Source organism: Pseudorasbora parva, chromosome 8 (genome assembly GCF_024679245.1).
Source record: "Pseudorasbora parva isolate DD20220531a chromosome 8, ASM2467924v1, whole genome shotgun sequence".
NCBI classification, from domain to species: domain Eukaryota; kingdom Metazoa; phylum Chordata; class Actinopteri; order Cypriniformes; family Gobionidae; genus Pseudorasbora; species Pseudorasbora parva.
Window position 1 is genome coordinate 46570522 of NC_090179.1, and position 26469 is coordinate 46596990.

The 26469-nt window shown below is 38.4% G+C and overlaps 1 protein-coding gene and 1 pseudogene across 1 annotated transcript in view; both read left to right on the forward strand.

The window, feature by feature from the left end:
* Window positions 1-26469, forward strand: part of LOC137084571 (NACHT, LRR and PYD domains-containing protein 3-like) — a 320075-nt gene that overhangs the window by 42757 nt on the left and 250849 nt on the right. The gene's annotated exons all lie outside the window — the stretch shown is intronic.
* The window catches only part of LOC137085236 (ribonuclease inhibitor pseudogene), an 88676-nt pseudogene that overhangs the window by 38028 nt on the left and 24179 nt on the right, over window positions 1-26469 (forward strand).

Sequence of the window (26469 nt, forward strand, 5' to 3'; positions counted from 1 at the left end):
GTTATTGGTATCAATACTCCTAGATGAGCAATACCAGCTTTGCGATTGCCTGATAGATGATAATTATCTGCAAAGTATTGTAATCTGAGCACAGTGTTAGCGTATAATGTTATGAGCCTCTCTCACCTGGTCTGTTTTCCACTGTTTCTCCTCACACAGCAATTCAAATCATCTCCTCTAATCGTTGTTCTGTCTAATCCTGGCCTGTCCCTTATTGTGTGTCATAATTGCAGGGCTGTGGTCTGCCATATGAATATTAATAAACATTTATAATTTCCTCAGCTTTCGAACTGCCATGGCGATCCATTGTTTTCCTATGGTTTAAAGTCACTGCACTCCCTCTCGTTATGTCACTTCTGGTTTGCGCATTTTTAGATGCGGAAGTAAAATTTTCTCACAAAAACGACTCAAAAAGTCTTATTAGCGTATTTATTGTATAAATACGTTAAGTATATTGTAAAATCTAGGTCCTACATTATTTTTCTATACACTGACTCAATGGAATCTCTAACCTGCAATATGTTCTTTAAAATGCAAAAATAATAACAATGGGTCAATAATATTTTGTTCTAAAAGTATCAAAGTAATCATATAGTTTTATACAACAACACTGTTGAAATAAATAATATAATATAAATTGAGACGTACTCTTTACAACCGCTTACAAATCATTAAACGCTGTTGTTGGTTATTTAAAATATCTAATGGATGAACTCCTCTTGAACATTTTACTACTTGTGACGACCTGAGGAAGGAGGACCCAAAAGCAGAAGAATGCTTAACTTCAATTTATTGAAACAATAATAAAGACAGTCCAAACCGCAAGAGCCCAAAACAGCTCAGAACTGAAGAGAATGGTCAGGCAGGCAGGAGGTCAGAATCCAGGACAATCAAATACAAATCATGAGGCGAGAATCAGTGTCAGACAAGCAGGATAGTCAGACGAGGAGCAAACAAAACCAACAGAGACATCCCAACTGACGATCAGAAACAGGCAGGTGTTCACAGCAGAAAGCAGTCCGGAAAGGCCAACGGTAACCCAGAACAATCCAAACTCCAGCGTCAGTAACAGTCCAAATGTTCAGCAGTAAGAGAGCCGTCCAACACTGATTATGCCTACTGGACCTGTAATTAGATTACACATTATTTTGTATGTTTTAGTAAAATTATGAAATGATTTACACTTGAATAGTTTAATTAAACAGCAATATTAAATGTAAATACACATTCTGCATTTTTACTTTCTCAAAAAACTAAAGATTTATAAGCCTTTTGTAAAGTGGGGACATGGGTAATGTCCTCATATTTCACCCTCTCCTGTAATACCTGTGTCATACCCATGGCATTATACACATTTGTGTCCTCATATGTCACAAAAGCATGCCCACACAACACACATACACACACTCATAAAGACACTCACTCACAAACACGCACACACAGCCATACACACACACACACACACACACACACTCACAAACTCTCACATAGTCACATACACAGACACACACACAGTCACAAACACACTCACTCACAAACACACACACATTCACACGCGCACAAACACTCTCACACACACAGTCACATACACTCACAAACTCACAGAGACCCTCACAAACACACACACACAGTCACAACTCACACACATTGACACAGACATACGACACACACAGTCACATACACACACACAGTCACATACATACACACACAGTCAAACACAGTCACAAACACTCACTCATGAACACATACAGCCACACACACACACACCAACAGTCACATACACACACAAACACAGACAAGCGTGTGCACACACACAGACATGCGGGTGCACACACACACACACACACACACACACACATACAAACTCAGTCACACTCACAAACACAGACACACACGCATGCAAAAAACAGTTACATACACACACTCACACACAGTCACATACACACTCACATACACACTCACTTACTCACAAACACACACAAACACTCACAAACTCACACACATACACAACACACACACACTCAGTCACAAACACACACACACACACACACATTCACTCACTCACACACTCACTAACTCACACACACAGTCACATACACATGCTCACACACTCACACACACACTAGAGCTTGCATAGACTAGTCGAGTAATCGAGAGATCGACTACTTCAACCTCTAGTCGATGCTGTCGGAAACAATCGACTACTCGATTGCGTGCATTTATTATGAATGAATTCAAAATGGCGAACGTCAGCAACAGACACCACACATCAGATGTGTGGAAGTATTTAATCAAGGAGGACAAACATGTTGTAATTTGCCAACTTTGTAAGACTACTTTAAAATACAACAGCAGTACGACAGCAATGCATAACCACCTACGAATGAAACATCCGACAACAAAGGCAAATGATAGTGAGAAGCACACCACAAAGCAAACGAGCATTGGTGAATTCTGTAAACGCCCCATTACAGAGAGGAGAAGACAGGTAATAACAGATTTTCTTGTGGATTTTATAGTGAAGGATATAAGACCACTATCTGCAGTTTCAGGAGAGGGATTCAGGGGAATTATCAACTTCTTTGAACCCAGTTACACCGTTCCATCGAATGCTACCCTGTGGAAAACAATCGGCCACAAATACGACTCTCTAAAAGCGGACATTGCGTCTGAAATGAAAGGCAAGAACGTCTCTCTCACTACTGATCTCTGGACTTCTTGTACCATGGATCCATATATAACAATAACCAGTGTTGTGCAAGTTACTTCCAAACTGTAATTTATTATAGATTACTTATTACTGCTATTTAAAAGTAATTCATTACATTACAATATTACTGTCTCAGAATTGTAATACGTTACATTACTCCTGTATTACTTTTGAGTTACTTTCACCAAAATAACTTCAGAAGTAGCTCTTAACATTCTAAAATGTAGGACTAGAGCATTTTTCATTCAGTAGAAGGCGATATGATGAAGCATAATGACATGGGCTATCCAGGCTAACAATAGAGAATTGGCTAAAAAGTGAATGCTCAAGACAATGCAAGAAATCATGACGACCCAACTCTGTTATAAGTATTATTTTAGAGGTAAAGTGATTATCTGGCAATATCTGGGAATAGCTTCTGTTCATAGACACAACAGAACTGTGTAAACTCTAAGTTATGACAAAATGCGCATTTGTTCTTTTCTTATTGTTGCGACATATTTGCGAGATAGTTATTTCGGTTTTAGAAAAAGGTTGTATTTGACTGCATTTGCTACATTCCTACGTTCTTGTCCTTATCTCTGATAAACTAAGCAATGCGCATCCATCTCACGAATGTACAGTAGGGATGAGACGGTGGGGACATTTTCCCACCGGTTAATCAAAGTTTGATGACATCACCGGTATCTGGGCTTTTAAATCACTAGTCTATCTAACCGAAGGGAACATGCGCACTGCCGCTTGGGCATTAATAACGGGAGCGAATGCAAAGCAAGTGCTTTCAAAGAATTCCTATAAAAGGGAACGCAAAGGGGGGGAACGCAATCGTTACTGGAAATGTACCGAGTAAAATATTACTGAAAATTCATTAGTAATGCCTTACACTACTGCGTTACAGCAAAAAGTAATAAGTTACTGTAATGTATTACTTTTGTAATAGGTTACTCCCAACACTGACAATAACTGCTAACTACATCAGTGACCTATGGGAGTTGAAATCAAGGGTATTGGGCACCATTATCATGCCAGGGAGACACACTGCTGTCAACATTGCGCAGAAGCTCACAGAAACCGTTAATGAGTGGGAGTTGTGCACATTCTGCACCGTTCATGACAACGCAAACAATATGAACTTGGCCATGGAAATCTGTGAGGCCTTGCCCCACCACATTGGTTGCAGCGGACACACGTTACAGCTTGCCGTTAAGGCAGGTTTGGATTTACCTGTGGTCTCAAAGGCCGTTGATGCTGCGAGGCGTGTCGTCAGTCACTTCCGTCACTCTTCAGTGGCGACCCGCGCACTAAAAGCACGTCAAGAGCAGCTATCCATCAGAGGGAGAAAACTCAAAAGGGATTGTGCAACTAGATGGAATTCCACGTTCGACATGTTGGATCGGCTTTACGAGCAGAGAATCCGAGTGCAAGCTGTACTCGCCGACGAAGCAGTAACTAATGTCCAGTATCGAAAAACTCTGGCAATAAAGTCATCTTGCTGGGATCTGATTGAACAGCTGCTTCCCATACTGAGTCCGCTTGCGAAGGCAACAACAATCATGTGTGGAGAGCTGCACGTCGGCCTGTCCTTTCTATATCCAGTGATTATCAATCTGACTGAAAATACTCTGCGGCCCAGCACGGGTTACCTCACAGCCACTCAGACATTCAAAGAGATGGGTCGGAAACAGCTGGTGATGCGGTTTAAACTGGACTCTGAAACGGTAGCCACATCCCTACCTATTAGCGCGTGGATGTTGGATCCACGGTTTAAGCGTTTGCTATTTTTACCAGAAAAAGCCAGAGAGGATGCCAAAGCCCATCTCGCCGATTTATTGCATGACAGTGAGACAAAGAACTCAGAAACTTCAGGTGAGCTGATAATTTTTTTGATGCATACTTGATGCGTATTTCACTATCACAACAGGTGCAGCGGAGGTTGCCGACTGCAGCGGGACAACCACTGCGTTGCCCAGAGAGCATAAAAAACCAAGACTCGAGGCTGATCTCGAGGAGCTCTTTGGATGTAACTACAAAAGCCGCAATCCGACGACAAAGCAGCCAACTACCAGTGAAGATGAGATTCAGGATTTTTTTCAGATGCCTGACATTCCCACCTTGGGGAATCCTCTCGAATGGTGTGCATCTAATGAACACCGGTTTCCTCGGCTATCCAGGCTGGCTAAATCTTATCTTGCTGTCCCTGCCACCAGTACACCAAGTGAAATAATTTTTTCCTTGGCCGGCAACACCGTCACAAGGCAAAGATCGAGCTTGCATCCCTCTCACGTCGATGCGCTTGTATTTCTGAATGCAAACCAGCGATCCATGAGCTCGACCAAAGATTGCATGTGGCGAGAGGACAATAGCGACGATGAATAAACTTTCAAGCTAGTTGAAGTAAGATTATATTAGGCCTAGTTATTCGTTATTACTGTTGAAATGAAATATAAATGTTGAATATGGCCTACTATAAAACAAATAAATGAAATGTACCCATGTTTGAACTGTTTTGCTAGATGAATACGCATTCACAGAGTTTTGAAGAATGCTGCGCGTGTTATTTCTATGAATTTCTCTTTTACACGTGAAATTCAAATGTAACGTTTTTTTATTATTTTGTAGTGTAATGTTTTTTACATGTTTTTTTTTTTTTTTTTTACAATTTATGTAACGTTATGTTAATTGTTGCATTCGGCTGTTGGAAGAACTTTTCTGAATTGATTGAAGTAAAATTTGTTAACGTTATTACTGCTGAAAACTTTGTTCTTGTTATAGGCTTACTGCTGAAAACTCGAGAAATATTACATTTGTTATTATAAGTTATTAAATTGTTAGGCTACTGTATGCATTTAGCCATGCACATAACGTTTTCATATACGACGAGAATGATTGCAATGTCGGGGTCAGGCGCGGCTATTTATTTGGCTTTAATCGTAATTATAATGTTTTGGGAGTTTTAATGTAATTGTTGCATTAGGCTATGAATTAATAAACATTTATTGAACTATTTAATGTCTTTTCATTTGCTGTAGCATGAACCACGAGTAGTCGAGTAACTCGGTTATTGTTTTGATTTGTAATAGACTAGCAGAAATCAGTAGTCGTGCAACCCAAAACACACACACACACACACACACACACACCCACACACACAGTCACATACACACTCAGTCACACAAACACACCCACTCTCGAACAGTCACACAAACACACACACACACACACACACACACAGTCACATACACACAGTCACATACACACACAGTCACATACGCACGCACACACATACCCACACAGTCACATACGCACACACACACATACCCACTCTCAAACACACACACTCACTCACGAACAAACACACACACACATGCAAACACTCACAAACTCGCACGCGCAAACACACATATATGCACACACACGAACATGCACACAAACTCACACACACACAGTCACATACACACACGCTCACAAACTCGCACGCGCACACACACACGCACAGACATGCGCGGAAACACAGACAGACATGCACACTCACACACAGTCAAATACACACACACACACTCAAAGACACTCACTCATGAACACACAGTTACACACACACACACACAGTCACATACACATTCAACATACACATAACACAGTCACATACACCGATACACATGCACACACACACACGCACACACTGTCACATACACCCTCACTCACTCACGAACACACACACAGTCACACACACAAACTCACTCAAACACACTCTCACAAACTCAGTCACATGCACACACACACAATCACAGTCACACTCAGACACACTCAGTCACATACACACACAGTCACACTCATTCACACACACACTCACACACACACACACACACAGACACACACACACAGTCACACACACAAACTCACTCAAATACACACAAGCTCAGTCACATACAAACACACACAGTCACATTCAGACACACACATTTACATACACACACAGTCACGCTCATTCACACACACACACACACACACACACACACACACAACAAACTCTCTCACACACACACACACACAGTCACATACACACTCAGTCACATACACACTCACTCACAAACAAAGTCGCACAAACACACACACACACAGTCACGTACACACACACACACATGCGTGCACACATGCACACAGTCACACTCACATACACACACAGTCGCACACGTTTGTTTTTGTGAAATATGGGGACATTCCATAGGCGTAATGGTTTTTATACTGTACAAACCGTATTTTCTATTCCCTTACACTGCCCCTAAACCTACCCATCACACACACACACACACACACACACACACACACACACACACACACACACACACACACACACACACACACACACACACACACACACTACCCCTAAACCTACCCATCACAGGAAACATTCTGCATTTTTACGTTCTAAAAAAAACTCCTGTGTGATTTATAAGCCTTTTGAAAAGTGGAGACATGGGTAATGTCCTCATATTTCACCCTCTCCTGTAATACTTGTGTCATATCCGTCATTATACACATTTGTCCTTATATGTCACAAAAACATGCCCACACAACACACATACACACACTCATATAGACACTCACTCACAAAAACGCACACACTCGCAAACACACTCACAAACTCACACACACACAAACACACATATATACACTCATACACAGTCACACATACAGACACACCCTCACAAACACGATCTCTCTCTCACACACACACACAAACACACACACACACACACAGCATCAAACACACACTCTCTCTCTTTCTTTCTCTCTCTCACACACACAAACACACACACACACACTCTCTCTCATACACAAATACACTCACACACACACACACACACACACACACACACACACACACACACACACACACACACTTTCTCTCTCACTCTCTCATACACACACACTTTTTCTCACACACATTGGGTTTCCATGTTTTATGGGTCTTTCCACAGAAATAATGTTGTTATACTGTACAAACTGTATATTCTCTCCTGTAATCCTAACTGATGTATTTTAACAACGTGAACTAATGAGTATTTATATATATTTCATATTGACAGCATTGTGTTATTTATTCATTTAGTGTAAGTGCTTATGTTTAGCTTTGGAGATAGACTTAATGTGTGTCATTGTTCTCTACAGGTTGGTGAGGTGTGGTGTCACAGATGAAGGTTGTGCTGCTCTGGCATCAGCTCTGAGATCAAACCCCTCACACCTGAGAGATCTGAATCTGTCTGATAATAATCTAGGAGATTCAGGAGTGAAGCTGCTCTCTGCTGGACTTGAGAATCCTCTCTGTAAACTGGAGAAAGTGTGGTAAGATCATACGTGACTCTGATATGAAACTGAGTCTCTGTGTGTGACGAGCAGGGCGGGCGAGAGCCGTGAGAGAACGGTGTGAGGCCGGTGGAGTGATTGCAAATGAGCATCACCTGCGCATCACACTGTGAATTTTATCATTTATTTATAAATTAAATTAAATTTAATTACATTTATTCATAAAGTAACAAAATTGGAAAGAGGAATCAAACTATTGTTACATATAGAGCTGTCACTAACGGTTATTTTAGTAATCGAGTAATCTGTTGATTATTTTGACAATTAATCGAGTAATCAGATTTTTTGTGGTAATAAAATAGACCTAAGCAAACAATGGCCTTTAAAATGATTTAAAATACAAAAATAATAACAATGGGGCAATAATATTTGGTTCTAAAAGTATCATAGTAATCATATAGTTTTACACAACAACACTGTTGAAATAAATAATATAATATATTGAGACATACTCTTTACAACTGCTTACAAAGCATTAAACGCTGTTGTTGGTTATTTAACCCTTTTGAACCTGAAGCTAAAAAGGGGCGTTTTCACATATTTTGTTTTTTTGACTGTAGAACAGAATGTGCTAACCTCAAGTGCAAGGTGTTATTTTTTTTTGAAGACAACTGGCTTTCAATAAATTACAGTTATTGACCCTCACTGTATGTGGTAAGTTTGAAAATAGAATTTAAATAGGCAAAAAATGCAAAAACGGGAAAACATTTTACTGCTTTTTATTGAGAAAAAAAAATCAAAAACCCACTGAACGAAAGAATCTAACACTTTAAACTTGAAGAATAACTATAATACATATATACAAGTCTTTTTGTGGTACTGGGTTGCAGAGTTTTCACTCAGGAGCCTTTTTCTTTACCCCACGGCCCCTCTGAGGTGGTGTTGTGGAGGGCCTGTTTGCTTTTGTATAAGCCACACTGGGAAAAAAACAAAACAAGCTTGTATTACAAACTCACAATATATTTATGAATGTATTTTCCATTATAAAATAATACATTAGTTAAAACAAAATTGTAAAAAAAAACCTATTAAAAAATAACAATGAAGTAATAATAAAAAATTATTACTTACACACCTGCCAACACATTCATGTACACATATCACACACATGCAAACACATGAACGGATACACATGCATGCAAACACATGAACAACACACGCAAACACATGAACAACAAACGCAAACACATGAACACACGCAAACACATGAATGTAGCGCATGTAAACACATGAACGGACACACATACACATGCAACACATACGCACATGTACACAAACGCACACACACTATGATGTGTGAAACAGTGGTATTTGAACTAAAACATTGAATCTCTGCCTATTTCACCGACATTTCTCACAGTTTCAGCATAGAAAAGACAAGCTTCACTTCCCAATCCATGTCTAGATCAAGGATAGCAACAAATGCCTCCTCAACATCTGAATATGCAGTCTCTGGGTCTGAAGAGTCCCTCTCAGACGCCTTCCAAGTGTCAAAGATAAACTCAATAGCCTCCTATCTTGTATACACTGTCTTCGCCATGTTTTTGTCCGTTTTTAATTGTGTTTTGTAATCTAAATATCCTCTAAAACTGCTGCGCTCCGTATGTCCGTTCAAATCGCCCCTTCCCACTCCCCCACGAAAGCCGCGGTGATTTGCCGATGGAAAACATGACATTACCGTAATAATTATTATGATAGTGCAAAGGGTTGAAGAGTTACGGTAACTTCAATACAGCTTGGTTAGCTGTGTTGTCGACGACACGTTCGGTTTTAAAGGGTTAAAATATCTAATGGATGAACTCCTCTTGAACATTTTACTACTTGTGACGACCTGAGGAAGGAGGACCCAAAAGCAGAAGAATGCTTAACTTCAATTTATTGAAACAATAATAAAGACAGTCCAAACCGCAAGACCCCAAAACAGCTCAGAACTGAAGAGAATGGTCAGGCAGGCAGGAGGTCAGAATCCAGGACAATCAAATCCAAATCATGAGGCGAGAATCAGTGTCAGACAAGCAGGATAGTCAGACGAGGAGCAAACAAAACCAACAGAGACATCCCAACTGACGATCAGAAACAGGCAGGTGTTCACAGCAGAAAGCAGTCCGGAAAGGCCAACGGTAACCCAGGACAAACCAAACTCCAGCGTCAGTAACAGTCCAAATGTTCAGCAGTAAGAGAGCCATCCAACACCGATTATGCCGATTGGCTAAAAGTCATGGAAATGTATTGGTAGAAATCTGTACGAACACACAAACACACACACGCGCGGTTGTTTTTCTGAAATGTGGGGACTTTCCATAGGTGTAATGGTTTTCATACTGTATTTTTTATTCCCCAACACTGGCCCTACCCCTGAAACTACCCATCTCACACACACACACGGACTCACTCACACACAGTCACATATACATACACACACAACCACAGACACACACACAATCACAAGCAAACACTCTCTCTCTCTCTCTCTCTCTCTCTCTCTCTCTCTCACACACTCACTCACACACTCACTCACTCACTCACTCACTCACTCACTCACTCACTCACTCACTCACTCACTCACTCACTCACTCACTCACTCACACACACACACACACACACACACACACACACACACACACACACACACACACAAACACACACACACACACAGAGACAGGGCCGGGCCCTGACCAATTTGTTGCCCTAGGCAAGATTTTACTTGGTGACCTTTTATCAAGGTTTTTATATGTTGGTTGTGTTTTTATAATTAAAATAAATAAATAAACACACACACACACGCACACACAAACACACGCTGCCCCTAAACCTCTACCCATCACAGGAAACATTCTGCATTTTTACTTTTTCAAAAAATCGTATCCTGTATGATTCATAAGCATTTTGAAAAGTGCGGACCGCTGGCTGGTTCCCACAATGTAATATAAACATGGACACACGCACACACACACATATATATATATATATATATATATATATATATATATATATATATATATATATATATATATATATATATATATATATATATATATATATATATATATACATACAAAAATGTGTGTATACGTATATCCTCCACTAAACTACGCATGCTCATGTTTTTACCTTGAATTAAACTTTTTAAGAAATGTTTATATTTATTGTGCATTTTATTTTATTTTTTTAGCTATTTTAGATAAACTTGTATATAAATATCATTACTAATTTCAGAAAATAATTTTTTATGAACGCCATATATCCCCTCACAATTGCACAACTGAGTAAAAACATTAGGCTATTTAAAAAAATATATGGTTCTAAACAATTGTCATGATTTTTTACAGATTCTGATCACCCAGAACAGCTGCTTACATAAAGTTTAAGATAATAATAACTGGAATTAATTAGCAAACATTCATATTTAGATAATGCATTTAGATAAACTGTTCATTCATTTCATCACTTTACCGCTGTGTTTATCCCCTTATTCTGTATCTTTCCTGTATCAGAGGGCTTCGGTCTTTTTGACACATTGGCTACCCGTCATAAACAATTAGGCAACTTTCACTGGTGCGAGCGAACAAGCACATTCCTGTCTGTAAGATGCGCGAGAGGCGACGCGACAACAAATTCCCAACGTTAAACTGATTGAAACGCGCGTTCAATGTCGGACACTCTAAAGCACTCACTGGGCAGGAGGAGATCGATGCGGTGGTCTGGGAAGAGTCTGGTGATTTGTTTAAGGTTTTTTTTGGTAATAATTCAAATTAATATTAATAAAAAGTAGCAGTAAAAAAAACGGAAAAATCACTCATTTTGGCGCCCCTATGGACGAGTGGCGCCCCTAGCATTTGCCTGTGCCACGGGCCGGCCCTGCACTCAGAGAGAGACAAACAGACGGTCATATATTTATATACACAGACACACACACACACACACACACAGAGACAGACAGTCATATATTTATATATATACACACACACACACACACACACAGAGATAGACAGTCATATATTTATATACACACACACACACAGAGACAGACAGTCATATATTTATATACACACACACACAGACACACACACACACACAGAGACAGACACACACACACAGACACACACACACACACACACACACACACACACACACACACACACACACACACACACAGAGATAGACAGTCATATATTTATATACACACACACACAGACAGACAGTCATATATTTATATACACAGACACACACACACAGAGACAGACAGTCATATATTTATAGGCAAGGCAAGGCAAGGCAAGTTTATTTGTATAGCACATTTCATACCCAATGGCAATTCAAAGTGCTTTATATAGAAATTAATTAAAACGGTGGTAACAAATCCATGAGAAAAAAAGAATACCATATGGACGAATAAAAAATTAAAAACAAGCATAGTTAAAACAGTCGTAAAGATAATAATAGTAATTAAAAAAATAATAATTAAATAATAATAATTAAAAAAAATAAGATAAAATAAAATAAAATGGTCAGATCCACAATAATAGTCTGATATAAAAACAAAACATTCTTCAGTTTACAGCCTACATACATGTACCATCTTAATTAGAACACCTCTCATTCATTTCTTTCTCAAACACGTTCATAACGTCCATTTTAATCACTATTCCCTGATTTTTACTCAGAAACCTTCTTGTTAAAACCCTTACTCACTCATCATACCCTCCACAGATTTACACATACTCAAACCTTATTGTCAAACTTACTATTTCCATCAAACCCAGTTTTCACTCATCATATTTAACTCAAAAGAACATATAAAATAAACAATAACCAAAGATAAGAACAAAGGTAAACTAAAACAATTATAAAAAGAATAAAAAGATAAGATAAGGTGCAATCAGTCGGACGTACAGTGCTCAGAGCTCATTCAGTAAATGCACAGCTAAACAGATGAGTTTTGAGTCTGGATTTGAATGTGGCTACTGTTGGAGCACATCTGATCTGTTCAGGAAGCCGGTTCCAACTGCGGCTGGCATAATAGCTAAAGGCAGACTCTCCTTGCTTTGAGTGAACTCTTGGTATTTCTAACTGACTTGATCCTGCTGATCTGAGTGATCTGAGTGATTTATACACACACACACGGACACACACGCACACAAACACACACACACACGTTTGCTATTGTGACATATGGGGGCATTCCATAGGCGTAATGGTTTTTCTGTATTTTCTATCCCCTTACACTGCCACTAAACCTACCCATCACACACACACACACACACACACACACACACACACACACACACACACACACACACACACACACACAGACTCACTTACTAACTAACTAACACACACACACACTCATTCACACACAGTCACATATACATACACAGACACACACACAACCACCCACAATCACAAGCAAACACTCTGTCTATCTCACACACACACACACACACACACACACACTCACACACTCACTCACTCACTCACTCACTCACTCACACACACACACACACACACACTCACTCACTCACTCACTCACTCACTCACACACACACACACACACACTCACTCACTCACTCACTCACTCACTCACACACACACACACACACACACACACACACAGTCACAGTCACACACACACACACACACACACACACACACACACACACACACACACACACACTCACTCACTCACTCACTCACTCACTCACTCACTCTCACACACACACACACACACACACACACACACACACACACACACACACACACACACACACACACACACACACACTCACTCACTCACTCACACACACACACACACACACACACACACACACACACACACACACACACTCACTCACTCACTCACTCACTCACTCACTCACTCACTCACTCACTCACTCACTCACACACACACTCATACACACACTCACACTCCCTCAATCATACACACACTCACACTCCCTCAATCATACACACACACACATACACGTCTATATTACCAAGAGGGGACTATCACTCTACACTATCCAAGAGGGGACCTGTGTTTCTAGTCATTTTGAAGAAACAAAAATGATATACAAATTTTTCTTTTAAGGTCCTTATTCATAATATAACTTAAAATAAGCATTTTTTTATTTTTTTAAAAACATGCCAAGAGGGGACCTGAACGATGTCTACCTATCCAACAGGGGACCTCCATAGACTCTAATGGAGCTGTGTGTGTGTGTGTGTGTGTGTGACCGATGTCTACCTATCCAACAGGGGACCTCCATAGACTCTAATGGAGCTGTGTGTGTGTGTGTGACCGATGTCTACCTATCCAACAGGGGACCTCCATAGACTCTAATGGAGCTGTGTGTGTGTGTGTGTGTGTGTGTGTGTGTGTGTGTGTGTGTGTGTGTGTCCAGACGTGCAGGTATGAAATCCTTCAGTACTTTCAAGCACAACAGCGCGATTACTAGCTTAACCTGCCCCTTCAAGGAAAGCTTGCATGCTTGCAGAGCGCGGACCATTCGGTCTCTCACTCCGCGTTACAAAACTCTGCCATAAACGACGGTATTCTAAAGTTTGTTATTAAAGCTAGACTACAAATTCTTCCGACCAAATACAATCTTTCACTGTGGTTTCCAAAATATCATGAACCATTCTGCTTACTACACCGCGGTAAGATAATGGAATCTACAGCGCACATAATGAACGGATGCCCAGCGTTCAAAGGACTCTACATCGCGCGCCACGATCGCATCGTAAACACAATGGCTCAAGAACTGCGCAAAGTTTCTGGACAAAGTGTAATACATACAAATAAGACTGTTCAAACCAGCTGGTTCTCAAATCTGAATGATCCTAATATAAACTGTCTTCAAAGTGTTCTTAGGGAACACCCAAATACTCCAGATATTGTAATCATTAATGAACTTTCTAAAAACATTCTGATTCTTGAAGTGGGCTGTTGTTTTGATGCGTACATGGACTTGTGTTTTTCTGAGAAAATGCTAAAATACCAACCGTTAGCAAATGTAATGGCAGTGTGTGGCTACAGGACCAAACTAATTGTCCTTATTTTGGGTAGTTTAGGAAATGTGCATAGACTATGTATCAGAGACTTGCAGATTGCTGGATTAAGTAAGAAGAGGTCTAAGCAAATAGCCAGATATTGTTCTGTGTCAGCGATCATAGGCAGTCTGCATATTTGGAGAAGACGATGTTATCTTTATCCATAACCTGTTGATTAATGCGGTCGTGACTGTTTGCATTGTCTCTATTGTCAGGATAAACATGAGAAGCTCTTTGTGAATATTTGGATGCTGTGTTGTTTTAATCAGTATTTGTCATTCCAAATAAAATAATTAAATGTGTGTGTGTGTGTGTGTGTGTGTGTGTGTGTGTGTGTGTGTGTGTGTGTGTGTGTGTGTGTGTGTGTGTGTGTGTGTGTGTGTGTGTGTGTGAGAGTGAAACCGATGTCTACCTATCCAACAGGGGACCTCCATAGACTTTAATGGAGCTGTGTGTGTGTGTGTGTGTGTGTGTGTGACCGATGTCAACCTATCCAACAGGGGACCTCCATAGACTCTAATGGAGCTGTGTGTGTGTGTGAATGTGAAATGAGCTGGCAGTCAAGTCTGTCTTCATTATATATATATATATATATATATATATATATATATATATATATATATATATATATATATATATATATATATATATATATATATATATATATATATATATATATATATATATGTCATCTCCACCATTACATGTCTTTACAAATAAATAACATTGTTTTTTAAATGATATTAAATGCAGTTAAGCTTCGTACAGACTATATAATGTGTCAAGTAATATGTCTTTTTATAATAACTGTGTTCTTTTGAATTTACTGAGAAGTATTTATTTGTAACCTAAAATATACTTTAATGCTTTAACTTAAATAATAATTTAATTTATTTTGAAGCTTATTTGTAAATATATTTATTACACAGTTGCAATAAAGTTAAAAGATGTAACATCAAGTAACACACAACACTTAGTTAGTCCACAAGTCTTCTTGTGCTTTAGTGTGTTAGTCAACACATTAAAATAATTTAACTTGTTTACACAGGCATCTGGTATCACAATAGACACACACACACACACACACACACACACACACACACACACACACACACACACACACACACACACACACACACACACACACACACACAATATACCTTAGACATAATACCTAATACATTACAGAAAAGTCATTTCTTTAAGAAATTCATTCTCTGTTGTGTCTTCATAATTACAGTATATGATCAGTCCACATCTCTCATTTAAGATTATTGTCAAGTACACCAACTTATTTACATTTGTGCCTGATTGTATTAGCTGCCTATTCAAATATAGTTTCTGCTCTCTAAAATCCCCCCCCCCCCAAAAAAAAAAATCATTTTTTCTTGAGATTTTAAGAGTGAGATTTGATTTCTTGCACCAATTACAAAAATATAAAATAAATCAAGGACTGGACAAGCACAAATTGTTCTTTAGGGTTATAAGGTCCCCTGTTAGATAGTAAATCACGACGCCTGTGTGTTTGCTGTGACATTTCTTATCATCACAAACACACTGCAAAGTATTTAGAGTTTTCTCAAGCAGAAATAGCTCTCTAATGTATTAAATGCAGGTCATTATTGAATAGTGATTACGTTACACACACACTGACTCAGGTCCCCTGTTAGATAGTAAATCACGACGCCTGTGTGTTTCTCTCCTCAACCCCCACAACCCCCCACTCACAATTTACATTTCAATAAGGGAAGACTTGAAAAACCAGTTTGTGAACCACAGGCCAATAGAGCTCAAACTACCAATGTGGCAGAACCCTTCTCAAATAAACTAGAGAAGATGCTGGGATTTGCCCTGCCAAATTAAACTAAATTAGTTTTTACAATCGCTAGGCCACATTTCTCAATACTTTGGTCATTTTCAAAACTCTTCACACAGTTCTCCAAACCAACTTTCTGCTTCACAGCAGTTATTTCACATTCAAAGTCCACAAAAACTAACAAAACACTTAATTCATGTCTCAAATCAAGTGCCAATGATCCACAGTTTAGCTTGCACATACTGGAGTTGTGATCGCTCTGTGAAGAGTTTTGAAAAAGTGACTTAATTATTGAGAAATGTTTTATAAAAGAAAATTTTATATCTCAGCTTAACCGTGGATCAACATTGCTTTAGCACAAAATGCATTCAATGGCAACATCTTTCAATTTACCTGAATTCTTTGCTCACTTTGACACAAACACAATCAAAACTTTGTTCTACAGGCCAATTTGCACATCCTTACATGCTGTTTTCCAAAGTGTTAAACTTATGGACAAAACAATAACATAATACAAAACTGAATGAGACAACAATTTGCAACATGTATACAGTAATATTGTAATGCAATTTATCCTGCTAAAAAAATCAAACACTATCAAAGCAACTTTGATGAAACTGAACACCAACACAAGTGTTAGGCCATTACCATCCATTCAAAAGAGGAAACTTAGGAATAATGTTGTACTGTACTGTAAGCATGCAGTGAATTATAAGCAGTAGAGTGTCATTCTAGTTTTGTAAAGACATGTTAATTGTATAATGTTCCTGATGTTAGTGTTGGATGTAAACCTGTGCTGCCAGTGCTCTGTAAGAATGAGTTGATTTGTAAATGTAAAATTAACTGCTGTGAAGCTGAAAGTTGGTTAGCAAATTTATAAACTCCTCACTCAGTTCTCCTAAATATTGGGAAACGTGTGCTAGCGATTGTAATTTCATTTCATCATGTTATTTCAATTTATTTTTGGCAGTGTATTTGGTCTAGGACATGGGTAACAGTAGTGACCTTCTTTGTATCACCTGTGAGAGTCTTCATGCATTGAAATGTAAATTACTTTGTGGGGGGTTGAGCAGCAAACTCAACACACACACTATTCTCTATTCCAATTTCAAGAGCACATCTAAAACCACTAGCCCAAACACATTACAAGTGAAAGCACAAATAAATACAAAAGATATGATCCACATGAAATAAACAGTGCTTTTCAGGATGGTCTCTCAGTATTTGTAATATAACACTGTATTGTCCTCACTGTAAAAAAAAAAATATATATATATACATATATATATATATATATATATATATATATATATATATATATATATATATATACATATATATATATTAGGGGTGTAACGGTTCACAAAATTCACGGTTCGGTTCGATACGGTTCGGTATGTTTTAGATACAGCAAAAAGAAAAAAAATTGGCAGATAAATTACCTTTTTTATTATTTTTTATTAAAACTAACAAAGTATGATTTTTTTTTTATTATTTACATTGAACAGTGATGGAGCTATACTTTTACCCATCTTCTATGTAGTTACAGGAATAAGACATTAGTTCTTTACATTAGCGTGTGCGGTGCGTGTTGCGTTGCGTGTGCGTTGCAGGAGCCCCACACCCTGTAGTGCTTTCACAAATGCTGCGTTTGCAGTCCGCAACTGATCCGCTGTTGCACACCACAAACACAGCATTGATTCATTATTTTTTATTTAAAATCCAAAAGTTTTTACTGAACATGGCTCGTCAGAATTCCAATTCTCTTTGTTTACTCTTTAATAGAAGTCAGGTTACGTAGCCTACTACATTTAAACAACATTTTATTAAATTCATTTATTCATATTTATATACTTTAGATTTAGCTCACACAAGTGGCAAAACATTTAAACATAGTTTATAGCCTTAAATCACAAACATTTTAAATTATAAACTTACAATAGTCTATTCAAAAACAGCCGACTCTCATCTTATCTTTCGTTTTTACACCCTTTTAAAAGAAATCCTGCAGGTCAAAAAGAACTTTGCTTTTCACCTCGAAGAAAGTACGAGTGCTCTCCATTATGGCACTTTTTTTTTTAACCTAAATGCCAGGTAAGGTGTCGTTTTGTTGCTTTACTTGAGAAAAAAAGCCATGTGTTGACTTTGAAACAAGAGTATATTTTAAATGATATGCATCTGTGGTGAAATTACTAGATTTTCACGTCAGTACACGTTTATTTTAATGCGAACAATGTTCTATCACTTTAATGCAGCACTGCTGCAGACGCACCGCTCCTGGAACGGACTGACGGACAGCATCCGCGTGCAGTGTGAAAGCTGTCATCCGTTAACATGGGTACTGAAAAAAATACGCACCGCACACGCACTGCAGACGGAATAACGGGCGTTAGGTCTCATATCCGCGGCTATAATGGACCACTCGCCGCGGTGATGTCTTTTGCCATTTGAATAAGTTGGAAATGTCTGTCTAAATTCTGCGGGGATAGTTTGTGGCTGTTTCTCCTTTTTATCGTCTTTTTGTCGGCGTAAATGAGTTGATTGACATGACATGAATTATTCCCGCTGCTGTACCATCAGCAAATGCGACATACGGTTGTTTTTTAATCCATCACTCTTGCCAACACCATCATAGCTTACAAAGAATCCAAAGTTCACCCAAACACCAGACCTGTTGGTTATTGGAGGATCTTCTAGTTCTGGTTTGTTAAATGCAATAGCCATTTTGCCACGAGCATTCAGCGCGTAGTTATCATTTAAAATATACTCTTGTTTCAAAGTCAACACGTGGCTTTTTTTCTCAAGTAAAGCAACAAAACGACACCTTACCTGGCATTTAGGTAAAAAAAAAAGTGCCATAATGGATAACACTCGTAGTTTCTTGGAGGTGAAAAGCAAAGTTCTTTTTGACCTGCAGGATTTCTTTTAAAAGGGTGTAAAAACGAAAGAAAAGACGAGAGTCTGCTGTTTTTGAATAGACTATTGTAAGTTTCTAATTTAAAATGTTTGTGATTTAAGGCTATAAACTATGTTTAAATGTTTTGCCACTTGTGTGAGCTAAATCTAAAGTATATAAATATGAATAAATGAATTTAATAAAATGTTGTTTAAATGTAGTAGGCTACGTAACCTGACTTCTATTAAAGAGTAAACAAAGAGAATTGGAATTGTGACGAGGCATGTTCAGTAAAAACGTTTGGATTTAAATAAAAAAATAATGAATAAATGCTGCGTTTGTGGTATGCAACAGTGGATCAGTTGCGGACTGCAAACGCTGCATATGTGAAAGGACTACTGGGTGTGGGGCTCCTGCAACGCAACACGCACCGCACACGCACTACAGACGGAGTATGTGTGAAACAGGCGTTTTTTTTTCTTTCACTTCGGCGGTGTCAGGGGCATTGCCTGTTACGTCGTTTTGGTTATTGGGCTACCTTGTTGAACGCATATTATTATATTTCACACACTTTTTTATTTTCCAAATCTAATTAATTAGTCCAAGAACCGTTCGGTACATAATGCGTACCGCGTACTGAACCGAAAGCCTCGTACCGAACGGTTCAATACGAATACGCGTATCGTTACACCCCTAATATATATATATATATATATATATATATATATATATATATATATATATATATATATGTGTGTTTTTTTTTTAATTAGTTAATAATTTTTAAAGTTATGTCCACTTAACTGAACCTACTATGACATAAGCAACTATGTTTACTGGGATACTTCCTATTTTTTGAAATAATTTTGTATTAATTTGTCCACTTAAGAGTAAAAAGTCCTGAAAGAGAGCTCAGTTTAGCATTCGTGGACTGTCAGAGATACAGCTTTTGGGGCGTGTGCTTCAGATGTTCATGCATATAGCACGTGAGTAATGATGAGCCTACTGAAGCAAAAAAGGCCTTCTGAAGCCAAGTGGCACGTTTGTGTAAGAACAATGTCCATATTTTAAACTTTATAGACTAAACGAACTATTTTTATTGAAAGGAATTGTGTTTTAGTGTTATTATGAAAAGAGTAACCCCTGACGCTAAGTTTTGTTTAGCTCTATCTTCTCTGTTCTGTGTTTGTCAGTGCACATACGTCAAGGATTCATGGGTGAAGAAGGATTACTCTTTAAAGGACAACTCCGGTGAGAAATGACCCTCAGGGTAATTAACAGATGGTTACCGAGTAGATCTTTCTGTGGGATGCGTTTTCATGGAATTAAAGTGTAAAGAGTTTTATCTCTAAAAACAGATTTGAGCGACGAACGGATTCGAATAAGCTAATCTGTGTTTAGAGATAAAACTCTTTACATTCGATTTTCATGAAAACGCATCCCATAGAACGATCTACTCGGTAACCATCTGTTCATTACACCTAAGGTCATTTCTCACTAGAGTTGTCCTTTAAGCGCAAGTTGATTCGTGTAGCACTGAAAACCGAAAGCTAGTATTTTAGTCTATAAATATTTAAATATGGATATTTTTATTACACAAATGCACCGCTTCAGAAGGCCTTTATTAACCCCCAGAGCTGTGTGGATCAGTTATATGATGGTTAGATGCACTTTTATGGACCGACAAGGCACTGGCATTATAAAGATGGGAAGAGCCAGGACTTTTTTTCAATATAAATTTAAATAACTCAGATTTTATTCATTTGAAAAAAGAATGACATATACACTTGGGATGACTTGAGGGTAAGTAAATCATGGGCTAATTTTCATTTGTAGGTGAACTAACTGCTGTAAACTGGGCCCACATACACAGTAGATCCCACAACCCCCCCCCCCACACACACACACACACACACACACACAATTTACATTTTAATAATAATAAATAAGGAAATAAGGGAAGACTTGAAAACCCAGTTTGTGAACCAAAGGCCAACCCAGAGGAAAGGAAAATCAACCCTGAGATCTCCTTCTCAACTCACATCTTTCTAGACAGAAATGAGATCAATTGAACATCAAATTGAGACATGAGGCTAAGTCTCCTGCTTCTCACCTGTTTATCCTGAGACCAAAAATGACATTCTTTCATGTTTATCTCCTCTAAAGTTTCATAAGAGATCTCAACAACATCACATACTATGCTCTGATTTGTCTCCTTGGCTAGAGAGACTGGATTGCTCATATGTGTCTCCTCTAAAGTTTCAGAAGGGATCTCAACAGTATCACACGCTGTGCTCAGACTTTTCTCTTCAGCTCGATACTCTGGAACTCTCACTTTTGTCACCTCTAAAAAGTTTCATAAAAGATCTCAATAACATCACACATTGTGCTCTGCTCAGAATATTCTCCTTAGTTAAAGTCTCTGGCACTCTCAAATTTGTCAAACAAATGTTGGTCACTTTTTCAAAACTCTTCACAGAGTGATCACAACTCCAGTCTGTGCAAGCTAAACTGTGGATCATTGGCACTTGATTTGAGACATGAATTAAGTGTTTTGTTAGTTTTTGTGGATTTTGAATGTGAAATAACTGCTGTGAAGAAAGTTGGTTTGGAGAACAAGTTTTGAAAATGACCAAAGTATTGAGAAATGTGGCCTGGCGATTGTAAAAACTGTAATTTAGTTTAATTTGGCAGGGCAAATCCCAGTATTTTCTCTAGTTTAGTTTAAGTTTTCTCGAGTCAGTGTGTGTGTAACATATTCACTATTCAATAATGACCTGCATTTAATACATTAGAGAGCTATTTCTGCTTGATTTAACCCTTTCAACTCAGGTATTGCTGTAAAAACTCTAAATCTTTACAGTGTGTTTGTGATGATAAGAAATGTCACAGCAAACACACAGGCGTCGTGATTTACTATCTAACAGGGGACCTGAGTCAGTGTGTGTGTGTAACGTAATCACTATTCAATAATGACCTGCAATTTATACATTAGAGAGCTATTTCTGCTTGATTTAACCCTTTAAACTCAGGTATTGCTGTAAAAACTCTAAGGGCCCTATCTTGCACCCAGCGCAATTGACTTTGTACACCGACGCATGTGTCATTCCTATTTTGCACCCGCGCAAAGCGCGCTTTTCCCTCCACAGAAGCACGTCGCTAAACTAGTGAATGAACTTGCGCTCCCTGGGCGGTTCAGCGCAAAAAAGGAGGCGTGTTCCGGCGCAAACAATCCCTGATGCTATTTTGCTGTTCCATTAAACAGTTGCGCCACTGACCAGAAAAAACCTAGTCTAAAGTCAGCGGCGCGTTGAGCGTTGTTCATTATGCTATTTTAAGGGCGCATGCTTGACCATAATGTATAGCGTGTACAACGCGCATACACTTTGCTCATGAAATCTACACAGATGCAACAGTTATTTTTGCAAATCATAAATTGTTACACTAAAACAAATATTAACACATTGTGGTGTGCCACGAAGATGTGAAAAAATAGGCATAAATCTAGCTTACAAATTATTCAGGCTTATTGTAGTTATTAATGATCAGACCTGTTTGCCCAATAGTGGCAAGACATATATGTATATAAGGACATCTGACAAATTGGTTTGTCCGTCAAGAACCAGGAAAAAAAATCGACTGAAAAACTGTTGAACCGACGCTATTTTGGGTGGGTTTCTCCCATCCGCATACAACACAACTCCTCTGTCTTTCACTCCCTTACGAAAGGAAAATATATTTACCAATATATTACTTGAAATATATTTTAATATATTGTAAATATATGGAATAATATATTGATGGTATTATAAAATATATTATATATTCATGTAATATATTGCAAAATATACAAATGATTGCCGCTTTCAATATATTGCAATATATTGAAAGATATAAATATTAATTCCCATATATGTGAATATATTGCCTAATGTATTGCATGAAATTTTCCAATATACTGCAATATATTTTTGTTTCGTAAGGGATGCTCTTACAAGAACGTGCGCCTGGTAAATACGCCATAATAATAGCAATCCATAATGGAACTTGCGCACCTGCTTTTAAAGGGAACGTTGGATGCCACTCTGATTGGTTTATTCACGTTACGCCCAAACCACACCTATGAATAATGAAGCTACTTCAGACCAACCCATTTTAGATTTGCGTCGGGCGCAAGAGCCATTTATCCCGTCGGGAAAATAGCAACAGCGGCGAGACCCGCCCACAAAGTTACTTGCGCTCCGCGCTTTGACACTTGCATTTCAGATCGTTAAAATAGAGCCCTAAATCTTTGCAGTGTGTTTGTGATGATACGAAATGTCACAGCAAACACACAGGCGTCATGATTTACTATCTAACTATCTAGCGGACCCTGAATCATTTTGTAAATCATATATAAATCAAAAGTGGTTAGTTTAAAAAACTCATAAATGTATAAGGTGGTAAGATGGGCCTTTTACATGGGCCAAAAGTCACACGTTATTTTTACAAATACTTGGCTAAAATTTAAAATTTTTAATAATGTCTATGGTAACACTTGTCTAAAAGAACTTTAGATGCAAAGTTTATACCATTTACTGTACCGTTTATTTTGATAAATAAAATAATGCATTATTATTTTTCAACAAATATAGGCTACTGTTATTAAATTGTTAAATATATATATATATATATATATATATATATATATATATATATATATATATATATATATATATATATATATATATATATACACACACACACATACACACACACAGAAAAAAATGGGGTATGGATGGTATTTATGCTATGGAGTACTTGGACGTGTGTGATGGAGCATTGTCCTGCATGAAAATCATGTTTTTCTTGAAGGATGCAGACTTCTTCCTGTACCACTGCTTGAAAAGGTGTCTTCCAGAAACTGGCAGTAGGACTGGGAGTTGAGCTTGACTCCATCCTCAACCCGAAAAGGCCCCACAAGCTCATGTTTGATGATACCAGCCCAAACCAGTACTCCACCACCACCTTGCTGGCGTCTGAGTCGGACTGGAGCTCTCTGCCCTTTACCAATCCAGCCACGGGCCCATCCATCTGGCCCATCAAGACTCACTCTCATTTCATCAGTCCATAAAACCTTAGAAAAATCAGTCTTGAGAGATTTCTTGGCCCAGTCTTGACGTTTCAGCTTGTGTGTCTTGTTCAGTGGTGGTCGACTTTCTGCCTTTCTTACCATGGCCATGTCTCTGAGTATTGCACACCTTGTGCTTTTGGGCACTCCAGTGATGTTGCAGCTCTGAAATATGGCCAAACTGGTGGCAAGTGGCATCTTGGCAGCTGCACGCTTGACTTTTCTCAGTTCACGGGCAGTTATTTTGTGCCTTGGTTTTTCCACATGCTTCTTGCGACCCTGTTGACTATTTTGAATGAAACGCTTGATTGTTCGATGATCACGCTTCAGAAGCTTGGCTATTTTAAGACTGCTGCATCCCTCTGCAATATATCTCACTATTTTTGACTTTTCTGAGCCTGTCAAGTCCTTCTTTTGACCCATTTTTGCCAAAGGAAAGGAAGTTGCCTAATAATTATGCACACTTGATATAGGGTGTTGATGTCATTAGACCACACCCCTTCTCATTACATAGATGCACATCACCTAATATGCTTAATTGGTCGTAGGCTTTCAAGCCTATACAGCTTGGAGTAAGACAACATGCATAACGAGGATGATGTGGTCAAAATACTCATTTGCCTAATAATTCTGCACTCCCTGTATGTATATATATATATATATATATATATATATATATATATATATATATATATATATATATATATATATAAAATCAGAAACAAAAAAATATTTACAAAAGCATTGAATGAGATCCCTTAATAATTTAATAAAGTTTTACGGTCTGTCCACGGCCATGATGGATGGTATTTACAATATTTATTTGTAGAAACTGAAGACACACATTTTGATGGCAGATGTATTTCTAATTACATCCTGGTTGTTTAGATTTTTTAATCATTTTTTCTTGGATCCTGTGTAGTATTTAATTAAAGTAATGCAAAGTTTGAAACTAGTCAGGGTATTTAGTAAAGAGATATAATCTATATGATGTTTGTTCCTTTAGTAAGCAGCCTGTTAAACAGCAGCTCTAGAGTCTCAGAGGACAGCAGGCCATTCAAACAATAGAGGTGTGTGTGTGTGTGTGTATGTGTGTGTGTGTGTGTGTGTGTGTGTGTGTGTGTGTGTGTGTGTGTGTGTGTGTGTGTGTGTGTGTGTGTGTGTGTGTGTGTGTGTGTGTGTGTGTGTGTGTGTCTGTGTGTGTGTGTGTGTGTGTGTGTCTGTGTGTGTGTGTCTGTGTGTGTGTGTGTGTGTGTGTGTGTGTGTGAACGACGTGTGTTTAAGGGCTATTACAGTTCCTGCTCCAGCCTACAGGGAAGCTGCTGAGAATGGCCTTAAACACTCACACACTCTTAGGTCCCCTCTTGGTCAAATTTTTGTTTTGTTTTTCTTGATTTTAACATGATTTAAACACACACACCTGTAAGTCCCTACTTGATCAAACATTTAAAAAATCACCAGAGCATTTCTTTAGTGTTTTCCTTCATTTTCACATGATTTAAAGCATGACCAAAAGGGGACTT